This window comes from Gossypium arboreum, chromosome 5, assembly GCF_025698485.1.
Source record: "Gossypium arboreum isolate Shixiya-1 chromosome 5, ASM2569848v2, whole genome shotgun sequence".
Taxonomy (NCBI): Eukaryota; Viridiplantae; Streptophyta; class Magnoliopsida; order Malvales; family Malvaceae; genus Gossypium; species Gossypium arboreum.
In genome coordinates, this window is record NC_069074.1 from 35,397,019 (window position 1) to 35,422,330 (window position 25,312).

Below are 25,312 nucleotides of genomic sequence, written 5' to 3' on the forward strand. Positions count from 1 at the left end.
TTCTTATTTTAACAATTTTGATCCTTATATTATGCTAAATTTATAGATTAAATTCATATATTTTAATTTTTAACATAAATTAATTCTTCTAGTTTTATATTATTAGTCGTTAGTCTAAATAATTAATATATGATTAATATGGTTAATTATTTTAACTACAATGTAAATACATTTTTACTTAAGAATATTAATTTAATGATAAATTATCATGACAAATTTTAAATTTTAAAAATAAAAAAATTAAAATTTTAAAATAAAAATAAAAATAATAAAACTAAAATTTAAATTTATAAAATACATAAAAACCTACCCTATCAAATTTAAATTTACAAATACCCCACTAAAGATACAAAATATACACAAGTGCAGGAACTGTTACAACCTATTGAACCTTTAAGTCATACCAAAAGTATAATGTACCTCAATTTTCAAATGATTCCAGGTTTCGTTTGAGTGTAAAAAGGCAACCCAGTTTCTCCATTTCCACCAATGAATCGCTCATCCTCATCACTAAAATAATTGCCTTTTCTTGTCATCTTTCTTCTTCTCCTTTTCCTCCGCCATCTCCTCCGCCGTCCCATCCACCACTGACGCCCAATTCTCCTCTTCAAATCCCTCTCCACCCTCTGATTTTTCCTCTCCCGGATCCCCACCGTCCTCCCTCTTCTCTCCACCGCCGCCACCTCTCCGCCCTTTCTTTGGCACCGGCCTCTCCCTTGGCCCCAACCGATTCTTTGGACACTCATAAGATAAATGCCAACCAACCCGACATTCCTAACATCTAGACTTATCCTTATAAACCCTTTTCTTAAAAAACTCCGGGGCTCGTCCATTATCTACAGCGACGGAAGCGCTGAGGATTTTGCCGTTGAGTATTTTCCCGTGCATGACACTCTCCGCGGATAGCGCGTCCTCGCGGAGAACGAACTGACGAAGGCAACCCCCTTTGAATTCCTTGTGGTGCAGTTTTTGAGGACTGTTACGCAGGCGATTTTGCCGAAGGTAGAGAAGAAAGTGTGGAGGTCTTAGTTTGTGAGGGAGTAGTCAAGGTTGGAGACGTGAAGTGTTGATTTCGATGGGGCCAGACCACCGGATCCGCCGCCACCGCCAGTGGATTTGGAGGTGGCTTGAATGGGATTATAGGAGGAGGATGACGGTGGGGCGACGGCGGAGGAGTAGCGGAAATAAAAGGTTTCGTCTTCGTCACTATGGCGTTTTTGGTGGTCTTCTTTTCATTTTCTTTAATTTGGAAATTCTAAACGGGAAAGCTGTTAGTATATACTACTAAACTTGTTAAAAATATTAATGTATATTTACCCTATGGTCCTTAAACTTTAAGTCGCGTATTATTCAGATCCAAAATTCAAAAATCTATTTCCAAGGAAGTCTAATAATACGCGACTTCCTTCCAGCACATGAATCAGTGGCTTCTTGAAAAGCCAAAATCTATCTGCAATTTCTTGAACTCAGAAAGCTTGTGAAGGATATTTGCATCCATTCTCTTCATTTTATACCATTATGGTTATAACTTTGCAGCAATCTCCTCACCTGCAACATGCTGTTGGAACTCAAGGGACATCAAAGCAACATGCTACCACGATAATACTTGAAAAAAAGGAGATTTTGATGGGAACTATGAAGGGGGAAACTGGGTATTTATTCAAGCTAAGTCGATGACCAAATATCTAACCAGAAAGTGGAGTTCCATTCATGAAGAAGACAAAAGGAGAAGAAATGGATAGAAGAGTGTGTAAGGATTGAGTGTTCACCGCAAGTAACAAGTATTTATGAAATTAGTTTTAGAGAAATTGAGGTTAGGAATTTCGTTATTTTCTTGTGAAGGAAGAAAACTGTAATATTACAAAGCAGTTTCATTTATTATTATTATTATTCTGGCCTTTAAAATATGAAAAGGAATAATTGTTTCAAAGTCCCCCTACTTTGATTGAATGAGTTCTTTTCCTAACACAATGCCACATGACTCGTGATTGGGCTACGCGTTAAGTGAGGTTAGAATTTAACATTGTTAATGAGAGATACCATATTGATAGATGTAACAAAAATATAGATACCATATTGAACAAATTGAAAGTACATGTACTACATTGATAATTATTATCCCTTATAATTAGTTCAACATGTATTTACATTTTACACCCATTGTAATTGAATTCTATGAAACTTTCCAAAAAAATTTACCACATTATTATATGAATACTGAAATACATATGATTGATTACAAACTTATTTTTTCCCATTAATTAAGTCTACCTCATACTTCATATCTATTCCTCTTATTATTTGAGTTATAATACTCAGCGCTTTGAAGTAGTTTTAGCAGAGAAAATTGAATTTCCATTGTTGACATAGTTTCATAATATTGTTTTGAATTTATTTGCATCTTCGCTTAATCAACTTCCATTTTCATGTTCTACTTTTTCATTTCTCATCATCATGATTACAACATAAATGAGAAAGTGTTAATTAGGGAGTATGAAGTGCAATCTTACATTATATAATAGATTTGTAACATAAATGTGGTTCTAGATTTCCTTAATCCTTATTATATCAACAACAACGAAATAGGAAGAAGTTTAATTTTGCATTAAAACTTACATGTTGGTATTCCTCACAAAATAACCAACCAGCACTTTGAATAAAGTATTTATGCTACTATTCCGATACAACGAAAGGTTTAGATTAACATATAATTTCACCTTCTTCAATCTCTTCATCACGTGTTTGATGAACAACCCCAGTCCCAGGTGATGAAGAAGATCCAATCAGAATCTCAAATTCCCTCTCAGCTTCCCAATTGATCTCAATCCGAGCCGTGTTTTTCATGTTCTGTAATGCAATTCGAGCGGCTTTTCTGTCTCTTTCCCGTTGCTTTTTGAACTTCAACAACTCAGCTTCCAGCACCGACTTTTCGTCAACTAGTCTTCGTTCGAATCTTTCCTTTTCTTGTTTCAACTTTCTTGGATCAGCATTCTCGCCCTCACCTTTCATCTTCTGCTGAGCTTTGAAGATGGTGTCTGCAAAACGACACTTCAGCATTGCCGCCCGTAGGGCCTTGGGGTTTGATGTTGTAAACCCTAGACCTACGCCCTCTGCTTTGGGTGCAATATCTGTTGAAAACCTCAGGCCTTTTGCCGTTTGCTGTCTCTTCTCCGACGAAATACGGGTGACGACTGCCGTCTCTGCAATATTATCGATAAGGGTTAGATCATATAATCTTTGAAATTTCAAAATCCAAGAGGTTATCAAAAACTCCTCGACGTACCTAGGGTTGGATGTTGCATGAGGGTTTTCACTACGGCCGAACACTGCGGACTGTCCACTACCGTCTTCGGCCTCTTCTCCGGCGGGCCACCGTCTAAAACCTCTGCTTCTAATCGGCGCTTGGAAGCAATTGGTGCTGAATTCTCTTTTGAAAATCGGAACTTGAGAGAATGTTTTACTGGAATCATTTCAAACCTTATTTCTTGATTTCAGAAAAGCTGAAAGCTTAATGAGGTGTGTGCTTGGAATGGGTTCTCCGACGAAAAAACACTAAAATTTTATGTGAATGAAAGAAGAAGAAGCAGTAAATAAAAGAGAGTAATGAGCAAGAATGTTAATCACTACTTACTGAGACGTTCTAATTTGGGTAAGTCGGTCTTGATTTATATATATATTTAAAAAAGTAAAATAAAAGAAATAAAATGAGAGGAAAATAATTTTGTAAAATAGAAAGCGGATAAAACAATGAAAATAATTTTATATAAGTGAAAAGGTTAAATTACTAATTCAATTTGAATAATACATGGCGTTTATTATACCTATTGTAATTAAAACAAACATTAAAATAATTCTAATAAGTTATTAAAATCTAAAAGATATTTAAAATTGTAAAGAAGAAAATCTAAAAAAAAAAAATATTTCCATTATCGCGATTGTCATCATCATCTAAACCAAACCAAAGTTTCTACTTCCTAAATCTTCAATTATAGTTTCCATTTTTGCCTTAATTTTACCCATCATTTTAGTTCCTTACATCTAAAAATTTGATCCTACAGGAAGTCAAATGGCGTCAAGAACAATTGCTTAAGATATGATCACTCTTCGAAGCTTAGCAGCGATCAATCAGCAAGATTTTGTGTAGCCATAGAGGAGTTCATATCCAGAAGAGAAGTGAAGAAATGGTTTCAAGAAGAAGGTGTTAATTAATCCTTCATTACCAATCTTCTATTAATCACTTTAAAACATTTTGAAAATGAAATTGTTTGAAAAAGAAATAGGGTCGTAATGGTGGTCATGACCAAGTCAACCAACCCTTGATGTCCACCTGAGGTGGAATTTCAGACATGTTTTTTTTTTTAAATATATTTTTATGAACTTTTACAATTTTTAAAATATTTTAATAATTTTTAACACTTAAGATTTTTTTTTTACAATAGGTATAATTAATTTATAATAAATATTTGTAATGTTTTAAAATTGGATATAATCCCTGGAGTGGATGGTTGTTGATTTGTAATGAAGTTGGTTTATCCCATTGCATTCGCTTCTTTGATCTGTTGTTGACACTGGCTGAGTTTAGTTATGTATTGTTGGAGGCTGGAGGGGGTTATGTATCTGTTATTATGCTTTCCCACCTTCTTACTTTTTTCTTTCTTATTTCTGTAATCAAATTAATACTCAACACACATTATTCAATTTCCGTTTTTCACATTATTTAAAAAAACCATCTATGATATCATTTTTAATGTATGTATGCATTTTTATTTTTATTATATTTTTGTATCACATTTTACTTATATTTAATTATTTTGTCACGACTAACAAAAAATTTGGCCCATTCTAAAATATTAATTCATGTTTAAATGCTTAAATCCGCAAGTACCAATTGTAATTATACATACTTGAAGTCATAAGTTTCCTATTAAGTTACCTCAACTTAAGGTAAGTGAGAATACAACTACTCATGTCTCGGATCATTCATCCAGATTCGAAGCCTCATCCGAAAAATGGAAGATTTGAACAAAAAAATACAAAGCTCAAAAAATAGACTTTGATAAAATTTAAGGCCCATTTTCTATATGAATTGAGTCTTGGGTAAGAATTTTTGGGCCAAGCTAAGCCCAAATATATTAATTATATATTTTAAAAATTATATATTTATATTCATATTTATATTGAATCACTAACTCAACAACAATTAAACACTTTACCCAAAACCGAAAAAAAAATTTATTCAACTAAATAATCCAACTTAAAGTATAAAATTTTAAAAATCATATTTTCTTTTTGAAAAGAATCACTGGATCTTTATTCAAAATAGGCCCAAAACAAACCCAACAAAACCAAAATAAACAAACAAATAGCAAAACATAAAGGGTCCAAAACCAAGCCCAAAACAAACAAAACAAAATGAAAAAACAAAGAAATCAGCCCAAAGAAAGATCCAGCATAAGAAACGACCGGGAAGCTCTAGAGACTTCTGAGTCGCAGCTGTACTCCATTTGATAACCCCTTCTTGAAAATAGCAAACCGAATGGGAAACAACAAACTACTTCATAATTATCTGCCATCAAATCTATCAAATTACAATTTATTTCCATTAAAACTCTTTTGAATACACCAACCTTCTTGAATACTCCAACCATCAAATTAATTCAAAATCCCTTCCATTCTCTTCTTCAACTCTCCGACCCTTTGTCTTTCTCATGGCTTCCATCTAACTTCGATCATCGGTCGCCGCTTCCTCAGCATTAGAAGGAACCATATGCATTAAAGAAGTTGTCTCCCTCTTTCTGATTCCCTCAGAAGTTATAAGCTGAGCAACCTTATTAGATTCCCTATTGGTAAAATGAAAAGCACAATACCTGAAGCCTAAACTCAGTTTCTTAAGATCATTTATAAACGCTGCAATTTCAAATTTGTCATCCTTCTCCTCTTGCAGTTTACAGATCACCGATCGAGAATCTCCCTCAACTTCCACTTCCCTCAATCCAAGGTGTATCCCGAGATTGAGTGCCTAAAAACACGCCATCACTTCAGCTGCAAAAACAAATAGCATATTCGTATTCATGACTGTCTTTGAGCAGATAACATCTGCTTTTTCATTTCAAACCACTAACCCAGAACACTACTCGTTCCTATGTTTGTTGAAAGTTGCATCGAGGTTTATTTTAAACCTCAACCCTAACGGAGCAACCCATCTAGCCATATGAACCCTTCTTTCAGGTACGTACATATTTAACCCATCCAGTTCCTTTAGATAGTTTATCACAAAATCTGCAACTTGGGCACTCGATTTCATTTGCCCCTCATGTATAAATATGTTTCTGGAAGTCCAAATCGCCCATAGTGCACACGCTATCACCCTGCACTTAGCCATAGAATGTGACTCAAAAATATTTTTTAGCTAATCTTTGAAATCAGTATTTGCATTTGAAATAGACCAAAAAATATTTAACTTCTCCCATGTTTCCTTTGCTGTAGGGCATACTCGAAACAAGTGCTCCCTCGTTTCTGCTCCAGTTTGACATTTTCAGCAAGTAGTAGAACCCATCATTCTTCGATAGTGAAGATTACCAAATGTAGGAAAATAGTTGCACGAAAATCTCCAAATTGTAATTTTGATTTTAGGGGGTAGATCTAAATTCCACAATTTCTTGTAAAATTATTTGCAATTAGGCTGTACTTGATTCGGACTGTCATGATAAAGAAATTTGTGTCTACTACGGACTGAATATTCCCCGGTCGACTCACCACGTTAGATGATATAGCCCTCGTGTGAAAACAAAGGCAAAGGAATACATAAAATCCTCTCTGCATCCTTCTCCGAAAAGATATTATAAACCAACTCAGCTTTCTATTTCCTTGAATTTGCATAAATTAAATCTGCAACTTTTAGAAGTCTTGAGTTAGCATTCGTATTCTGAATTCTGAACTCATCATTTCCAGGAAGCCAAGCATCTCCCCATATAGAAACTTTTCGTCCATCACTAATCCTCTAGCCCAAGCCTTTCAAAAAGAGTCCCTTCGTAACCCATAAACTCTTTCAGGTAAGGGAAGGTAAATTTCCCAACCTGGAATTTAAGAAATCAGAATCTTTATAATATTTGGCTTTCAAAGTACGTGCTAGTTTCACGGACTTAGAATTTTCACAAGCAATCCGTGCGGCCTTAGGCAGTTTCCTCTCTCAAACGTCTAAGTCAGCCTAACTTACAATAATTAAGGATCCAAACAGAACTCCTCTAAGGCACCCATGAAGAACAGCAGAAGAATGAAGTAAGAACGAACTTGAACGATGAACAAAAGCCATAGAAAAATATAAACACTTGAGAGAAAAGTTTGAGTGAATGCTTTCAAAATTCTATTAATAACTGAATGAATTACAATAAGGGGGAGAGGCCTCTATTTATAGCTGAGCCTTCCCAATATCGATGGTACAGTTCGAAATACATCAATTGCTAAGATTAAAAGCTATCTAGATATCAAATCTTTAAGATTACAGAATCTTATCTTCTAAAGATTACATTTAATGTCTAGGATCACATATCTTCGGAGATCCCCTGCCATATTTGCTGCGCATATCTTTAAAGCTCACTTCTCATATTTACCAAGATCTGGATATGGGCTTTCAATCTCTCCATGCAATGGACCTGTCCGATTAGGCCAAATGACCTCCTTCGAATGCGATGGATCGTACAAGTTCGTCATGGTTACAGGTTCCCATTCACAACCCATGACATTCTCCCCTACTTGTTCTAGCGACGCCCTCGTCGCGTCTCTCTCATGGAACTAGTCTATCTTCTATTAAAACTGCCATAATGCCTCGGCAGGTTCCCAACTTGTTTCGCTATCAGGAAGTCCCTTCCATCGAACCAAATATTCATACTGTGATCAATAGTACCTTTGTCTAACCACACGATCTGCCTCAATGTTTTCAACTTTACGGTCGTATGAGACCTTTACCTCCATTGGTGCTCGTTCAGACTTGCCTCGATTGGGATCCTCTTGATCCCCATGAAATGACTTAAGCATGCTTACATGAAACACTGGGTGGACTTTGAGCTTTGCTGGCAACTCAAGCTTGTAGGCTACCTTGCCTAATTTCTTCACAACTTTGAATGGCCCTTTGTACCTTCGTAGAAGCCCTTTGTGCAAACCCATATATCGTAACATCAAGTATAGTTTGGCAAGGACTGAGTCACCCATTTGAAATTGCACATCTCTTTGATTCTGATCGGCTCACTTCCTGTTGCGCTTGCTTGCCTTGTGTAAACAAGCTCTAGCCAAGTCATTCTTCTCTTGCCAATCTTTCGCAAAATGATAAGCTGCAGGATTTAGTCCTATATAATGGGTCGCAACAGCGTTGGGTGTGAGTGGCTGTTGGCCCATCACTATATCGAATGGGTTTTGATTCGTGGCCCCACTTCGCTGCAAGTTATACGAAAATTGAGCCACATCCAACAACTTTGGCCAATCCCTTTGTGTGGCACTCACATAGTGTCGAAGATATGTCTCCAATAATGCATTCACTCATTCGGTTTGCCCATCTGTTTATGGATACATGTTTGTGGAAAAGTTTAAGTTCTCCAAAATTGGCTCGTAAATTGCCCATCTCGATCACTGATAATAGACAGTGGCACTCCTCAATATTTCACCACATGTCTAAGAAATAAACAGGCTGCCTCCTCATCAGGGTACTCCTTGATAGTTGGAATAAACGTCGCATACTTTGAAAACCTATCCACCACAACAAGAATACTTGTAAACCCGTCAGACTTAGGCAAACCAACAATAAAATCCATGGATACACTCTCCCATTGGGTAAGGGTTGTAGCAAATCGGCTGGACTTTTTAACTCAACCTTGTCTTATTGGCATACTAAACAAGTCTTCATATAGGTCTCCACATCTTCACCTATGTGAGGCTAATAGTAACGATCCTCCAGAAGGGCCACAGTACAGTGCATTCCTGAATGGCTCGTCCATTTTGAGTCATGACATTCTTTCATGGCTTCCTTGCACAATTTCCCATAGTCAGGCACATAGAGACGGTGTCCATAGGTATATAACAATTCTCCATCAAGCCAAAATCTCCTCGTTTTCCTCTCATTGGCAAGCTCAATCAAGCTTTTAGCCGTGGGGTCATGGGACAATCCTTCTCGAATGCGCTCTAATAAGGACCTATTGGGTTAGCTGATTATTGCAAATTCCATCTTTCGGCTAAGTGTATCAGCCACAATGTTGGCACTCCCTGGCTTATATTCCATTTTGAAATCGAATTCCGCTAGAAAAACCTGCCAATGAGCCTGTTTGGGAGACAACTTTTTCTGGGTTAGAAAATAATTGTTGGCAATGTTATCAGTAAGGACTACAAACCCAGTAAATAATGCCTTCATGTGCGCAAGCAATACACCACAGCAGTCATTTTCTTTTCTTACACCGTATATCTCTGTTCCATCTCATTAAGCTTTTGACTCTCGAAAACAATTGGATGTCCATCTTGCATCAGTGCTCCCCAAATGACATAATCTGATGCATTTGAGCGTACCTCCTAAAGCTTTGAGTAATCTAACAATGTAAGTACAGGCTCCATTGTCATACCTTACCTTACCCTTTTTCAACATGTCCGTCAAGGGTGCGGTAATTCTAGAGTAGCCCTCAATAAAGCGTTGATAGTAGTTTGCCAACCCAAGGAAAAATCTCAACTCTGTCACCTTGTTTGGAGCCTCCCACTCAGCAATGGCCTGAACCTTGCTTTCATCTAATCAGATCTTGCCACCTCCCATAATGTGGCCTAAAAATGGCACCTCTCATTGGGTAAAAAAGCTTTTCTCCTTTTTGACAAACAACTCATTTTCCCTCAAAGTTTGGAACACTTCCCTCAGATGTTCCACATACTTGTTGAGCGACTTACTATACACCACAATATCGTCAAGGTAAACAACTATAAAACGATCAAGAAAAAATTGAAGTACCTTATTCATCAGGGTGCAGAATGTAGCTAGGGCATTCGTGAGTCTGAAGGGCATCACCAAAAACTCATACGAACCGTACCGCATCACACAAGCTGTCTTTGGCTCCTCCCCATCATTTATCCGAACTTGATGGTACCCCAATCTTAAGTCCAACTTGGTAAACTATCTCGCACTACCAAGCTGGTCAAACATGTTTGCAATAAGGGGAATACAGTACCTAATTTTCATGGTAATCTTGTTTAGTACCCAATAATTGATGCACATTCGTAATGACCCATCATGTTTCTTTTAAAATAACAACGGTGCACCATACGAAGATTTAGATGGACTAATGAATCCCACATCTAAAAGCTCCTTCAACTGTTTTCGTAGTTCTTCCAATTTTGGCGGGGACATACGATATGGGGCCCTAGCTGGCGGCACCATGTTGGACACCAATTCGATCCTATGATCCACCTCCCTCTTAGGTGGCAAACTCTTTGGCAACTTTGCAGGCATCACATCCCGAAAAGATTGTAGTATTTGGCCCACTTCCTTAAGGATCTCACCAATGGTCTTAATGGTTTCCTTTATCTTCAAAGTGGCAGCAAATTGGATTGCAGATAATATTTTTCCTTCCAGGCTCTCTTTTCTTGTCAATCTTACCATGCATTGATAGTTCGAATTCGAAATCACCATGTAATTATCGGAAAGACAAATGGACGCATTAACCTGATCAAGAAAACTTAATCCAACTACAAAGTCATAGTCATCAAGTGGTATTACCTTGATAGATGCCTTACCGGTCCAATCACCAAGTTGATGATTTACTCCCTTTGTAACCCCCTTGATTGGAACACTTTTCGAATTCACCGTCTTGATTCTACCTGGCTCATTTTCAATTTTGAGGCCAAGTTTATGAGCAGCCCCTTCGGGCATGAACAAATCAGACGCCCCTGTGTCAACAAGTGTATTCAACTTTCTGCCAGCCACTATGATGTCCGCAAACATTAGCCTATAACCCATCTTGTCTTCAACACCCTCTAGTATTGAACTAAGATTTTTATTCTCCACATCGGACTCCACTTTTGCTTCCATACCGGAAAGCACGGCCTTCTTTGGACAGTCCTTAATCATATACAGGCCATCACAATAGAAGTAACTTATAGGCCGTCCTTTCTTTTTGTCCTACAGCTTCTTACCGTTGCAATTCCTAGTAGGCATTTCTTTGTCTCCCCCACTATTTCCCTTCGGATTAAATTTGGGCTTAAAAGACTCAGGCCTGTCTTTCTTCCCACCAAATTTGGCCAACGATTCTGCTACAGACATGGCCTTGGTAAGCTCTTGGACTCCTCGATGTTGTAACTCTTGCTTCGCTCATGGTTTCAACCCATCCATGAAGGAAAAGAATGCCTTTTTCTCACCCATATCTGAGATTTGAAGCATGAGTTCGCTAAACTCCTGCACATATTCCCTCACAGTGCCTCGTTGTGAAAGCTAGCGCAATTTTGCCTAAACTTTATCTTCGACATACTCTGGATAAAATTGTGCCTTAAACTCGCATTAGAACCCCTTTCAAGTTCCAATTTCTTTCCCATCACGTCTCACATTGGTGGACCTACGACTCCATCTCAACAAGGCAATATCAGTAAGATACATAGCAGCAGAATTACCTTAGTGGCATCGTTTGTGATGCCTTTGGCATGAAAGTTTTGCTCGACTCCTCACAAAAAGTTATCCACATCTCTTGCGGACCTTGTTCCCTTATACTTCTTAGGCTTAGGAACATCAACACTGGGCTTGGGTGTGACAGTAGCTAATCCTCCATTGCCCAAGGTAGCCTTGTAAATTGTGAGTTCACTTTTAAGCTCCGTAATCTTCTCTTTCAAGGCCGTTATCATAGCCTCAATGGCATCATCCTACCAGTCAGCTTTTTCTCAATGGTATCATCCCTAGCAGCCAGCTTTTCAACAGAGTCCAACACATAATCTTTAAGTTGCTCCTTCATGGAAGCAACCCATCGTTGACCCTATCATCGATATCATCAATTCTCTCATTGACATCCCCCATGGATTCCTCGAGAGTGACGACTCAATCTTCCAAAGCCGACAGTATGTCCCTCAAACAGCTAGCTTTCTTAGCCCTCCCACGGGTCTCTATTCCGTCAACATTCTCAGTGACATCTTTTAACAGTGCCTTCGAACGCTAGCTCGAATACTAACTGTCACGAACTTAGAATTTTTGCAAGCAATCCGTGTGGCTTTAGGTAGTTTCCTCGCTTAAACACCTAAGTTAGCCTAAGTAGCAACAATTGAAGATTCAAACAGAACTCCTCTAAGGCACCCACGAAGAACAGCAGAAGAATGAAGTAAGAACAAACTTGAACGATAAACAAAAGCCACAGAAAAATAAGAACACTTGAGAGAAAAGTTTGAGTGAATGCTCTCAAAATTCTATTAATAACTGAATGAATTACAATGAGGGGGAGAGGCCTCTATTTATAGCTGAGCCTTCCCAATATCAACGATAGAGATCGAAATACATCAATGGCTAAGATTAAAAGCTATCTAGATATCAAATCTCTAAGATTATAGAATCGTATCTTCTAAAGATTACATTTAATGTCTAGGATCACATATCTTTGGAGATCCCCTGCCATATTTGCTGTGTATATCTTCGAAAATCACTTCTCATATTTACCAAGATCTAGAGATGGGCTTTCAATCTCTCCATGTAATAGACCTGTCCGATTGGACTGAATAACCTCCCTTGAACACGATGGATCGCACAAGTTCGTCATGGTTGCAGGTTCCCATTTGCAACCCATGACACTAGTAAAGAATTAAGATTCCGTAACAAACGTCAACCCTATTTGGCCAATAACATGATATTAAGAAGATTCAAATTATGAAAACCCATACCACCCTTTTCTTTTAGCGTATATAAAGACTTCCAATCACACCAGTGCATACCTTGCTTTCCATGACTTTTTTCCATCAAAAGGAACCCATTATGTTTTCCAACTCCATACATAAAGATTTTGGAAAGAGAAAACACGCCATCGTATAGGTGGGAATTGCTTGCAAAATAGGCTTGATAAAAACCTCTCTGCCTCCTTGTGAAATATGCCTTATACTCCAGCTGTTAATCTTCTGCTTTAATGTATCTTTCAGACTTTGGAAAGCCATTTTCTTTTTTCGACCCACCATATTTAGAAGTCCTAAATATTTCTCTAGATCAGTCGAACAACGAACATCAAGAACCTGAAAATCCAAGTTCTTATCTTGATCATTCACATTCGAACTAAAAAAAGTAGTGAATTTTTCAAAATTAACACATTGCCCCGAGCAAGACTCATATTCACTTAGGATTTCCTTTAACATATTAATTCCCTTATTCGAAACCTCACAAACAGTATACAATCGTTTGTGAACATGAGGTGGGTGATTGGTGGGGAAGATCTACATACCTTAGCACCACAAATTTTCCTTTCCTGACTTACCAATCTCATTAATGTAAATAGCCTTTTTTCATAAAAAATAAATAAATAAGGGCTTAATGGATCCCCTTGTCGCAAACCCCTCGATGACTTGAAACTTGATCATTCCTCTCCATTAAGTAAAATAGATTATTGAATAGAATTAATACATCGGAGAAATCAATAAACCAATCTACAAAACCCATTTTTGGCATCATACATTTGATGAAAGGTCACTCCACTCTATCATAGGCCTTGCTCATATCGCCTAGATCTTTTATTCTTAAATGAATGAAGTATCTCATACGCCAGAACACATTGTCAGTAATGAGTCTTCCAGGTATGAATGCACTCTAAGAGTCATCTATACAATCATCTAGAACCTTTTGTAAACAATTGACAACAGTCTTGGCAATAATCTTATAGATAACTGTACATAAGCTAATAGGGCAAAAATTTTTCAGATTAATAGGATTAGCGGTTTTTGGAATCAACACCAATTGAGTTCTGTTAATTTCTTCCAGAGATTCAGCATGATTCAGAATATCCAAACAAAAACCACTAATATCCTTACCAATAATGTGCCAGTACTTTTGGTAAAATACTGCCAGAAAGCTATCAGAACCTAAAGGTTTTGTAGGCCCCATCCTTTTCAACGCCTCAACAATTTCTCCTTCTGTGTAAGTGGCCATCAAACTTCGATTCATACTGTCCGAAATACACGAATGAACCCCTGAGAGTATGTGCTCCAAATTTCCAATTCCTCTAGAGGCAAATAGGTCCGAAAAATATTCACAAGCGATATTCTCCACCTCCCTACCATCCATAGTAAGGGAGCCATTGCTTCTTTGTAAACCTCGAACCCGGTTAATACGCCATCTTTGAGAAGCATAATTATGGAAGAACAAAGTATTCTTATCCCCCATTTTCAGCCAATTTGCTCTTGCTTGTTGCTCTCAATATCTCTCCTCCTTATCCATCTCCATATTCAAGTGTAATTTGACCTCAACAAGCTCAGCCAAATTCTCCTCCAATCTCTCCTCGAAATTTAACTCCTCTAATCTCTTTGTTAGTCGTTTCGCTTCACACCCTCTTTTATACTTAATCTTCCCTACCCAATATTTCAACCCATTAGCAAGAGTTGACATGCTATGTAGAAAAATTTTAAAAATTATATTTAATACAATAGAAAATTTATTATATTTGTGGTAGTGTATTTTTATATAAATTTTTAATGGGTTAAAAACTTTTATTTTAGTGCTTTTAATATATTTAGTGTATTATAGTTTTTAAAAAATAATCTGAAAAAAATCAAATATGGGTGGATCAAGTCGGTTATAAATTATTATCTCAATATAATTCAAAATTTCACCTACATCATTCTTTATAGGTATGCTTCAAGCAAAATTATCATCTAAAAATTCTAAAATCGATTATAAAAAACATATCAATAGAAAAAACTGTAAAAACATCCTAATGACATAAATGAATGTTACAAATTCTATATAAAGTCAACATTTAGGTTTTGAAAATATTCATTACGACAAATTTACAAATCTCAAAGGCATATAAAATTAATTCAACATCTCATTGGGTTAAGATTTCATGCAAACTACATGTATCATGCAAAAATTGAAAATAAAATAAAATATGAAAATTTAAAAAAAAATAACTAGAAAAAATTCATGCAAACTAAATTGACTTGACTCCACCAACTTAAATCGAACATTGTCCTCAATGTTCCAAAAATAAGCGGAGAATTAAGAAACTTCCTTGTTAAGGTGCTGAGAAAATATATGAAAATTGACCCATCCTTTGCTCTTTTTGAAGCATCAATGACTCGTTCTGTTAAGGTGTGGTGGTAACTATGACACAAAATCAAATTTAAAAAATTAAAAATAATAAAAGCAACTAAAAACAATAAAAAAAAATCAACGACTCTTTCTGTTAAGGTGTGGTGGTACCTACAACAAAAAATCAAATTAAAAGAATTTTAAAAAATAAAAGCAACTAAACACAATAAAAAATATAATTAAGTGTAGACCAAGAATTTAACAGTCATATTTATCTAATCACATAATAGATTAAAATGGTTTCACTAAATATCTGAAGTCGCTCCCTTGATCTACTTTCAAAATTGTTCTTTTATTGCGCTTGATTTTAAGAGGTCAAATATATGGTATAATATCAAATATAAAATTTTAAAATACCAAAATACCTTTAAAATGAGAGTTAGGGCCATTCACTCCACTGAAAACACGAAAAATTAGAGTTACGAAGGTTTTCATCAGCACTAGGGCACTAGATAGAGATCGAGTTTTGAAGTTTGTGGCGCCAGGGCGTCGATGTACCATCTTGCAGTTGCGCACTAGGCATTAACTTCAAAGCTAAGGCACTTGGTTTGGCCTCGAGACTTCATTTGAAGTTTCTTTCACTCCTCTAATTTGGTCCTACACATAAAAAATACTAAAATAGAAATTTAAAAACACAAAGACTCAAAATAAAATATTAAAAATTGCAAGTGAGTTAAAATTAAATGTGTTAAGCAACCTAAATATGCAAACTACATGCTATGCAATGAAAACAAAAAAGGTAAAGTAACAATAAAAATATTTAACCACGAAATTACTTCTCTACAAACGCCTTTATTTAATGTCTTTGGCTAAACGTTTTTAAATGTTATTTCATTATCGGAAGATTCGATTTGGTACAAATTAAAGGTTGAGGAAACTTTGGAGTGTTGATTCCCCTTTGGTTCTTTAATCAACCATTCCCAAACCTAGTTATACTTCTAATATAGTAAAAGTACATGAATAGATTGAAGGGATAGTGGTTGTTTGTATATCTTCCTAAAATTTAAGTTTTATTTTTGTATGTTATGTTACACAAATATGTATTTGCCTCAGTGGTTATGTTTCTAGTAGTGTCTGAGAAGTCTTGGGTTTAAGCCTTGGCTTGTGCAAAACTCTGTTTTAGTATGAATAAACCCTATTTTAAGTCAGTAGGCTTTTTAAATTAATGTGAATAGAGTATGACAGAAAGAGCCTACTGGTCTAAGGGATAGATGGCGTGTCACTGTTACTAAAGGTCTTGAGTTCGAGTCCTGTTACGTGTAAGGTGTGTTTTATTTTGCTGCAGTGCCGTGTAAGAGGTTGAATATCAGTGGAACTCTGGTGCTAATGGGCGGTTGGAGTGTTTGAGGGGAGTGGAGAGTGTGTAGCTGAATTCAAGGAGGATATTGTGGAGAGGTTTTAGGAGAAAATCTAGGGGATTTGAAGTGGAGGGAGTGTTGGTGTCGAAATGGGAGTGTAGGCTCTCAATGAGTTCAGTTTGGGGTAGAATTCGACTTTGGGGGTGAACTTTAGTTTTGATTGCTTTACACTTTTGTTTGCTTTTTCCTCCTCACTTTTGGTTTTTTTTAAGTGCTTTCGGGTTTTTTTCCTACACTTTTCGATAGCCAAATACTATTAGGGAATTTTTCGGGTACGTTTATTTTGCATTATTTCAGTTTTTGGTTTTTCTCCCTCTACTCTTTGACAACCATTTTCCCCTTAATACCTTTTGTGGCTGAATACTTTTCTTCTTTCCCTCTCCTAATCGATCATTAACATTTACCTTCTTCTTCCCCTTTCTCAACTCATTCGGGTTTCAACGTTTGCACATTGGTACTATTGCCAAATAGTTCCTCTCTCTTTCTCCCTCTCTACTTTTCTGGTTTTCATCAGGCTTCCCTTTTTATCTGCTTAAGTCAAATACCTCTTCTTTCTCTTATTGCTAAATCCCTTTATTTCCTTCTTGCTTGTTGAATCACTTTCGATTTCTAGAACCTCTTCGAGAAGTGAATGACTATTCTCTAGTATTGAAGCGATCAAGTCTCTCTCTCAGTACTTGATTATAGGTATCGTGACCCTTATATATCATGTGTCGAACTTTGGTGCATGGCTTGTGTCTTAGGTGTTGGCCGATTGCCTTATTTTCCCTATCTCTGGTTTTGTGTTTTCAATAAGCCAATATATGTTGATTCAAGCCATGTGTTTATGCAATCATCATTAATGGATTTCACTAATAATGCAGCTTTTCGACAAGGAGAGTGTAATCAACCTTCGTCAGCTGTTTAAGCGGGTTAAACTACACTCGTTCAATCAAGGCAAGTATCAAATACTATTTTAGGTTAAGTGTTCAAAAGTGGGTGATTAACCCTATTGTCAATCGACTAATAGAACACCTGGATTGAATGTAGGTTTGGTGCTCGTGGGCTATTCGCACGATTTCGCAAACAGGTGTGTAAACACTGCCCAAAACGTAAAACGGTAAAAGCCAAAAAATATGACCATTGACACTACACTGGTGTGCTCTCGTTCATGTGGTAATTTGAACGCATAAATGTGGGCGTTTGATCGTAGAGGCCTCTATGAGCGATTTCATAAGCTTAGGCCATTTTTGGGGCATGTTGGGCCGAAACGGGCCGTGTGGACCCCACTCGAGTAAACCACACAGACGTGTGGAAAATATTGGGCTACGCTATATAGTTCATACAGCCAAGGGCATTTTTTGGGCTTTGTGGGCCACACGGGCGTGTAAGCCCACATGGGCCCAAATGATGGGCCTTGGGCCCATTTTCATTGTTTGATTGTTAAGGTTGCACGGGTCGCCCGAGACAACTGTGAACCTACTGTTGGGCCGGTAAGTATACCTAGACCCCAAGTTGATAAATGACTGTTATGCCCCTATGAGGTAAAATAACTATTATGCCCTTATAAGATGTATGATTGATTGAGAATGCCATTTTACATATGTTGCATACATGCATGATATTATGATATGTTGCATGGGGATAGGTTTATTATGATTGGAAGAAGTGTACTATACTGGCAGCTCTGTTGCAAATACTATTAGTGCCGCATCCAGTGCTATTTTGGAGTGTAAGGATGGGTGGGCTGATTTTATCCCTACATGGAGGGTAGGGCTAGACGGAGTAGAGTGTAGAGGCTGGCTGGGTAGGATTTCTAATTGCATATCTGTACTATTACTGTTACTAAAATGGGCTAAGGCTCACACTGATACTGATACTATAATAGGCTAAAGCCCTAACTGAAACTGAACTTTTACTGATATGGGCGGACTTAAGCCCAAATTGTATTTGGCTACTGTATAACTGACTATTTGTACTTAAGGATTACACATTAAGTTTTCATAAACTTACCATACTGCTTTTCTACGCAGGTAATCCCTAGGAGGATCGGTGCTGCGAGAGACTTAAAGGTGGCCACATAAGTAATTTGATTTGGGTATTTGTTATGTAATAAGGCCTCTTTAAATTTTTAATGTTTAATTTGGGATTTTATATATTCTGATTCATGTCTGTTAGTAGTAGGATGCGGGTTTTCAAAAGATAAATGTTTTTAAAACACCGCGTTTAACCAACATACTTTAAAAGCTTCCGTAACAAACAATGTTTTAAAATGTAATAACAAATTAATATGATTAACCCTTTTGCTAAACGACTTGAGTTTTGACAATGAACGAGACATCCTAAATTTTTGTTAAGTTCATAAAAAAGTTTAACATAAAACGGGCTTTTCAACATAATTGTATTTTAAAAAAAAAAACACTTCAATATGACATCGCCAGATTCGGCCATAACGTATTGGCCGGGTTTGGGGTGTTACATTTAGTGGTATCAGAGCTAGGTTACAAAACTCAATTGTGGATTTGGGTTTCTTTTAAAAACTTGAAATTTAAAAAAAGAATTGTTTCAAATGATTTGAAATACTTGGAAATATTTTACTGAATGTGTGGTACACCGAGTCTCTAGCGCTGATCCTGTAAGTCCTCTGAACCTACTGTTTGTTTAAATTGAAATATTGAGATTATTGTAGGCAATAGACTATACTAAAATACTCTATTTAGGGTAACCTAAAACTGTAGTAAGACTGCGATCTGCGAAAACAAAACTCTGAATTACTGATAATATCTTTCATAAAATATCTTGTAATAAACACTGGAACTGTAAACTGATGTATAAAATTGTTAAAATAGATAATACGCAAATCGATAATGAGCACTAGAGGTACTCGTAGAACAGCAGAGGCCATAGAGATGCTCAGGCTGGGTCTTCATTATTGGGCCATATGCCTAACGTTGAAGCTAGAGAGGCACCGACTCTACCCGTAACTGAGACTGGGTCTTATGTTCATGCAGCTGGGGATGAAGTACTGTCCCAAGCTATGTTGCGAATTCTGAAAAGGGTTGCTGGGCTCAATACTGGTACTATGGGTCGTGGGTTTGTTATGGAATGACTCCGATCTAATGGAGCTGAGATTTTTAAGAGTATTCCTGAAATTCCCCCTAATGTGGCTAAATATTGGATTGAGGCCACAGAGAGGATCATGGACGACCTCGATTGCACCCCCGAGCAGAAACTAAAAGGTACAGTGTCGTTGTTGCGAGATGAAGCCTATCAGTGATGGCTTACAGTTTAAGAGGGTACTCAGCCCGATTGTTTAACCTTGGAATTCTTCAAGATTGCTTTTCAGGGAAAGTATATGGGCGCTAGTGATGTAGATGCCCGGAGGAGAGATTTTCTGAATTTAACTCAAGAGGATAAATCAGTGGCTGAATATGAGGTAGAATTTTTACGATTAAGCCGCTATGCGCGTGAGATGGTGGCAACTGAATATGAGCGCTATGTTCATTTTGAGGATGGCCTTAGGGATGGTTTAAGGGTTCTGATAGCTCCACAGAGGGAGCAAGATTTTTTGCTTTAGTAGATAATGCGAAAATTGTCGAGGAAGTGAAGCGCGCTGAGCGCCAGAACCGTGAGAAGGAAAAGGGTAGGAACAATAGGGATTTGGAGCCCTCAAGTTCATATCTGAGGCCTAAGAAAAATGCCAGAGTTGATAGGCCGGTCAGAGTTGGTGCCCTTGTTGTTGTTATTGGACCACAACCTTATGTGGATTGTGGGAGACGCCATCAGGGAGAGTGCTGGAAAAGGATTGGGGCATGTTTGAGGTGCGGATCATTAGAATACCATATCAGAGATTGTCCACAGAGGCCAGATTAGGTGCGAGCTACTGGTATGGGTACTGTTCAGCCGCTGATGAGTGTTCAGCAGCCACCGAGAGGCCGTGGTCAAGCTAGATGTGGTAATGGCTTGGGCCATGGACAGAGGGCACCGAGTAGAGGTGCTGGTCATACTAAGGTGAGGCAGTCAGCTCTAGTTTATGTTTCACGTCACCGAAAGGATGGAGACGCCCCAGATGTTATCACGAGTACGTTCTTTATCTATAATGTACCTTATACTGCACTGATTGATGTTGGATCTACGCATTCATATATAACATGTACTGTGTCTAAGACTTTGGGTATAATGTTTGAAAGCACTACGAGTGAGGTCACTGTGTTGGGTCCCTTAGGGCAGTCAGTGAAGGTAAGCAAATTGTTTAGAGATGTACCTTCGGAGGTTCAAGGGATGATCTTTTTGGCGGATTTGATGGAACTCCTTTTTGGAGAATTCGACTTAATTTTGGGAATAGATTGGCTGGTTAAGCATCAAATGAGGTTGGACTGTGCTACTAAACAGATGGTATTAAGAACTGCAGAGGATGACGAGGTAGTTGTAATTGGGGAGCGTCAGAATTACTTGTTAAATGTGATATATGCATTAAGGGTCGAGAAGTTGATTCGTAAGGGTTGTGAGGCGTATCTAGCCTATATCGGTGTTTCAGATTCCGAGGGTTCTTTTATTAAGGATATCAAAATAGTTAAAGACTATCCGGATGTTTTTCCTGAGGAGTTACCAGGGTTACCTCCAAATCGTGAAGTTGAATTTGTACTTAGGGATTACACACTAAGTTTTCATGAACTCACCGTACTGCATTTTTTCGCAGGTAATCCCTAGGAGGATCAGTGCTGCGAGAGACTCGAAGGTGGCCACACAACCGCAATTACTTACACATTCAACATTTTATTTACAAGTAATTTGATTTTGGTATTTGTCATGTAATAAGGCCTCTTTAAATTTTTAATCTTTCATTTGGGATTTTATATATTCTGATTCATATCTGTTAGTAGTAGGATGCGGGTTTTCAAAAGATAAATGTTTTCAAAATATCGCGTTTAAGCAACATACTTTAAAAGCTTCCGCAATAAACAATATTTTAAAATGTAATAACAAATTAATATTGTCGAAACCAATTTTTGAAAAACGGGAATCGACTTTTTAAAACAAAATTTTGGAGTCGCCATCAATCCTTTTTGTTTAGGTGTGATCGGATCACTTAATAAAACGTTTTGATTTATTAAAATATTGGTTTTGGCCTACGAGAGTTAAGAAAACGGGTTTGGGAGTCGGTTACGTACGAGGAAGGATTAGCACCCTCGCAACGCCCAAAATTGGTACCTAATCGATTAATTAATGTCCTAATGTCGAAAATTTGAAATGATTTTACAAATACAATCCCATTTAAAAGTGTTTGAATATACTCGAATTGGATGCTAAGATTCTCTTGTTCCGAAAGAATAAAATATCACATCCAATACGTTAGGATACGACAATTCAAACCCTCGAAACCAAGATCATCTCATGATTTCCAAAATTCATGTATTGAAATTTCAAAAGGATATTCGGTTATTTGGTCAAACTGTAAATCGAAACCCAGCACGTTAGGGCACGATTTCTCGAATTTCAAAACACAAAATATTGTCTTATTTTCGAAAACTTTTGGATAATAATATCAAGTGCAAGAGGTGTATTTTTTACTTTGAAACCATGATACGCGAATGCAATTGCCACGTAAACAAGATCGAATGCACTAATAAAACAATTTGTGATGGTCACCTAATATACATTATTTACAAACTAACATGATAATCAAAGACAAATGAATTAAAAGACATATATAACAAATTAAAAAACAAAACAAATCGAAATAGAGTGTAAAAACAATTTGAAAATGATAATAAATGAGTTCAAAATATTAATGTGAAAAAAATCTAAAATTAATAATATACAAAATGATTTCTTTTAAATAATAATAATAATATATGACAAAATCTAAAATAAGTAATGTATATACATATAAACAAGCAAAATAAATCACATGAAGAAAAGCTCAAAATAAACAATAAATACATTTAAAATGAATAATTTGTATAAGAGTTGATATTATGTAAAAATCAAATAAACAAATAAAATAGAAATTGTAAAAAATGAAATAAAATGAATAAATAAATACAAAAGGTAAAATATAATAATAATAATAATAATATAATAATAATATAAATTGATTAGTTTGGTAATAGGACAATAATAATAGTAATAATAAAGTAATAAAGTAGAAAATAATAATGGAATATTAATAAGCATGATAATTTATTAATGATATTAATAGAAATGATATGTTAATAATGATAATAATAAAATAAAAAAATAGTAATAATAGTATATTTATAATGATAGGAAACAATAATGATAAAAGAAAATAATAATAACAATAATGGAAGTAATGAAAATAATAATAATAGAAACAATAGTAATAAAAGTAATAATAAAATAGAAAATAACAATGATACATTAACAATAATAATATACGTGCTAATAATAATAACAATATAAAAAAGAAAATAAAATTATATTAATAAAAAATAATAGGTTAATAATATAGTAATAAAAAGGTAAAAACAATAATAAAATAATAAAAACACTATTACGTTACTACTAATAATAAAAAAAGAAAACAATAATAGTATATAGAATAATAGTAAAAGTAATAAAATAATAAAAATAACACTCTTTCCCTCCCTTCTAAAACATCGGTCCGGCCTTGCTTTGGTCACCAAACCTTCATGCGCCGCCGTTGGCACCACCGTACACGGCGACCAGATCTAAAAAAAACCTTTTTTCGACAATTTCAAAATGGGTAAGCTTCTTCCCCTTTATTTTTACTTTCGTATGTAAAAAGATAAAATAAAATTGAAAGATAAAATAAAATAAACAAAGAACTTAAAATGAGAATAGACGAAAAAAACACCTCATTTGCTTTGATTTTTGATTAATCTCGCGTATTTCTTGTACTGAAAGTCTCTCTTTTTCTTGTATTCGAATCTCTCTCTTTTTTTCTCCAAAAAATAGAACCCCGATTACAATAGTTTTGAATGGCTTTTATAGCCAAATTTTGCAACTTGTTTGCTAACATATTGCCTCTTTCTTTTTGCAAGCAAGTGGGGTGATGGAGTTAGTGGCAAGTGGGTTGATGGAGTTAGTGGTTGGTTTAGTGGTTGGTTTAGTGGGGTTCTAATTGAACTGTTAACTTATTTGGTGTTTTGGGCTCTACTTGTTGGGCACGGGCAAAATTTAGGTCCTACAGCTGCCCCTCTTTGCTCGTTGTCTTGTAACGGGAACGAAGCAAAGACTTTAAACGGGTCAATTTTGCCTGGTCTTGCCGAGTCTTGATTTCTTTCGTGTTTTTTTTCTTCAAGCAGCCTTGTTTCAAACCACTGCATCTTCAGGGGTATAGGAATTGGTGCTTCAATTTGCTCCAATGCTATTTCAGGGAGAAGAGATTTATTGCTTGAACCTGCTCCATTACAATTTCAGGGAGATAAGACTGGTGGCTTAAATATGCTCCATTGTCACTACATGGAGATAAGATTCGCCATCTTCGATCTGATCCACTACTACTTAGGGAGATAAGATCTACAATTTTCAGTATGCTCCACTGCAACTTCAGGGAGATAAGGCTGGTAACTTAAATCTGCTCCATTGCCGCTACATGGAGATAAGATTCGCCGTCTTCGATCTGCTCTACTACTGCTTAGGGAGATAAGACATGCAATTTTCAGTCTGATCCACTGTAACTTTAGGGAGATAAGACTTGTATCTTGAACCTGCTCCACTGCAACTTCAGGGAGATAAGGCTGGTGGCTTAAATCTGCTCCATTACAGTTACATAGAGATAAGATTCGCCGTCTTCGATCTGCTCCACTACTGCTTAGGGAGATAAGATCTGCAATTTTTAGTCTGCTCCATTGCAACTCAGGGAGATGAGGCTAGTGGCCTAAATCTGCTTCTTTACTACCTCGAGAAGATAAGATTCACTGTCTTTGATCTGCTCTACTACTGCTTAGGGAGATAAGATCTGCAATCATCAGCCTGCTCCACTACTGCTCAGGGAGATAAGGCTAGTGGCTTAAATCTACTTCCCTACTACCTCGAGAAGATAAGATTCGCCATCTTCGATCTGCTCCACTACTGCTTAGGGAAATAAGATCGGCAATTATCAGCCTGCTCACTGCTGCTCAGAGAGATAAGGCTAGTGGCTTAAATCTGCTTCCCTACTACCTCGGGAAAATGAGATTCGCCGTCTTCGATCTGCTCCACTACTGCTTAGGGAGATAAGATCTACAATCTTCAGTCTGCTCACGGCTGCTTAGAGAGATAAGGCTAGTGGCTTAAATCTGCTTCTCTGCTACCTCGGGAAGATAAGATTCACCGTCTTCGATTTGTTCCATTACTGCTTAGGGAGATAAGATCTGTAATCTTCAGTCTGCTCCACTGCTGCTTAGGGAGATAAGGCTAGTGGCTTAAATCTGCTTCCCTACTACCTCGAAAAGATAAAATTCACCGTCTTCGATCTACTCCACTACTGCTTAGGGAGATAAGATCTACAATTTTCAGCCTGCACACTGCTGCTCAGAGAGATAAGGCTAGTGGCTTAAATCTGCTTCCTTACCACCTCGGGAAGATGAGATTCGCCTTTTTCGATCTACTCCACTACTGCTTAGGGAGATAAGATCTGCAATTTTCTCCAGTGTTGCTACACCGTCCTCTGGGGGACATGTCCTGTAAACTCTGTTTCATATGCCTATGTTTATGCCAA

General features: G+C 36.8%; 1 pseudogene; it reads right to left on the minus strand.

Moving 5' to 3' along the window:
• Positions 1-254: 254 nt before the first annotated feature.
• LOC108451289 (uncharacterized) lies at positions 255-3,470 on the minus strand (annotated as a pseudogene).
• Positions 3,471-25,312: the final 21,842 nt, after the last annotated feature.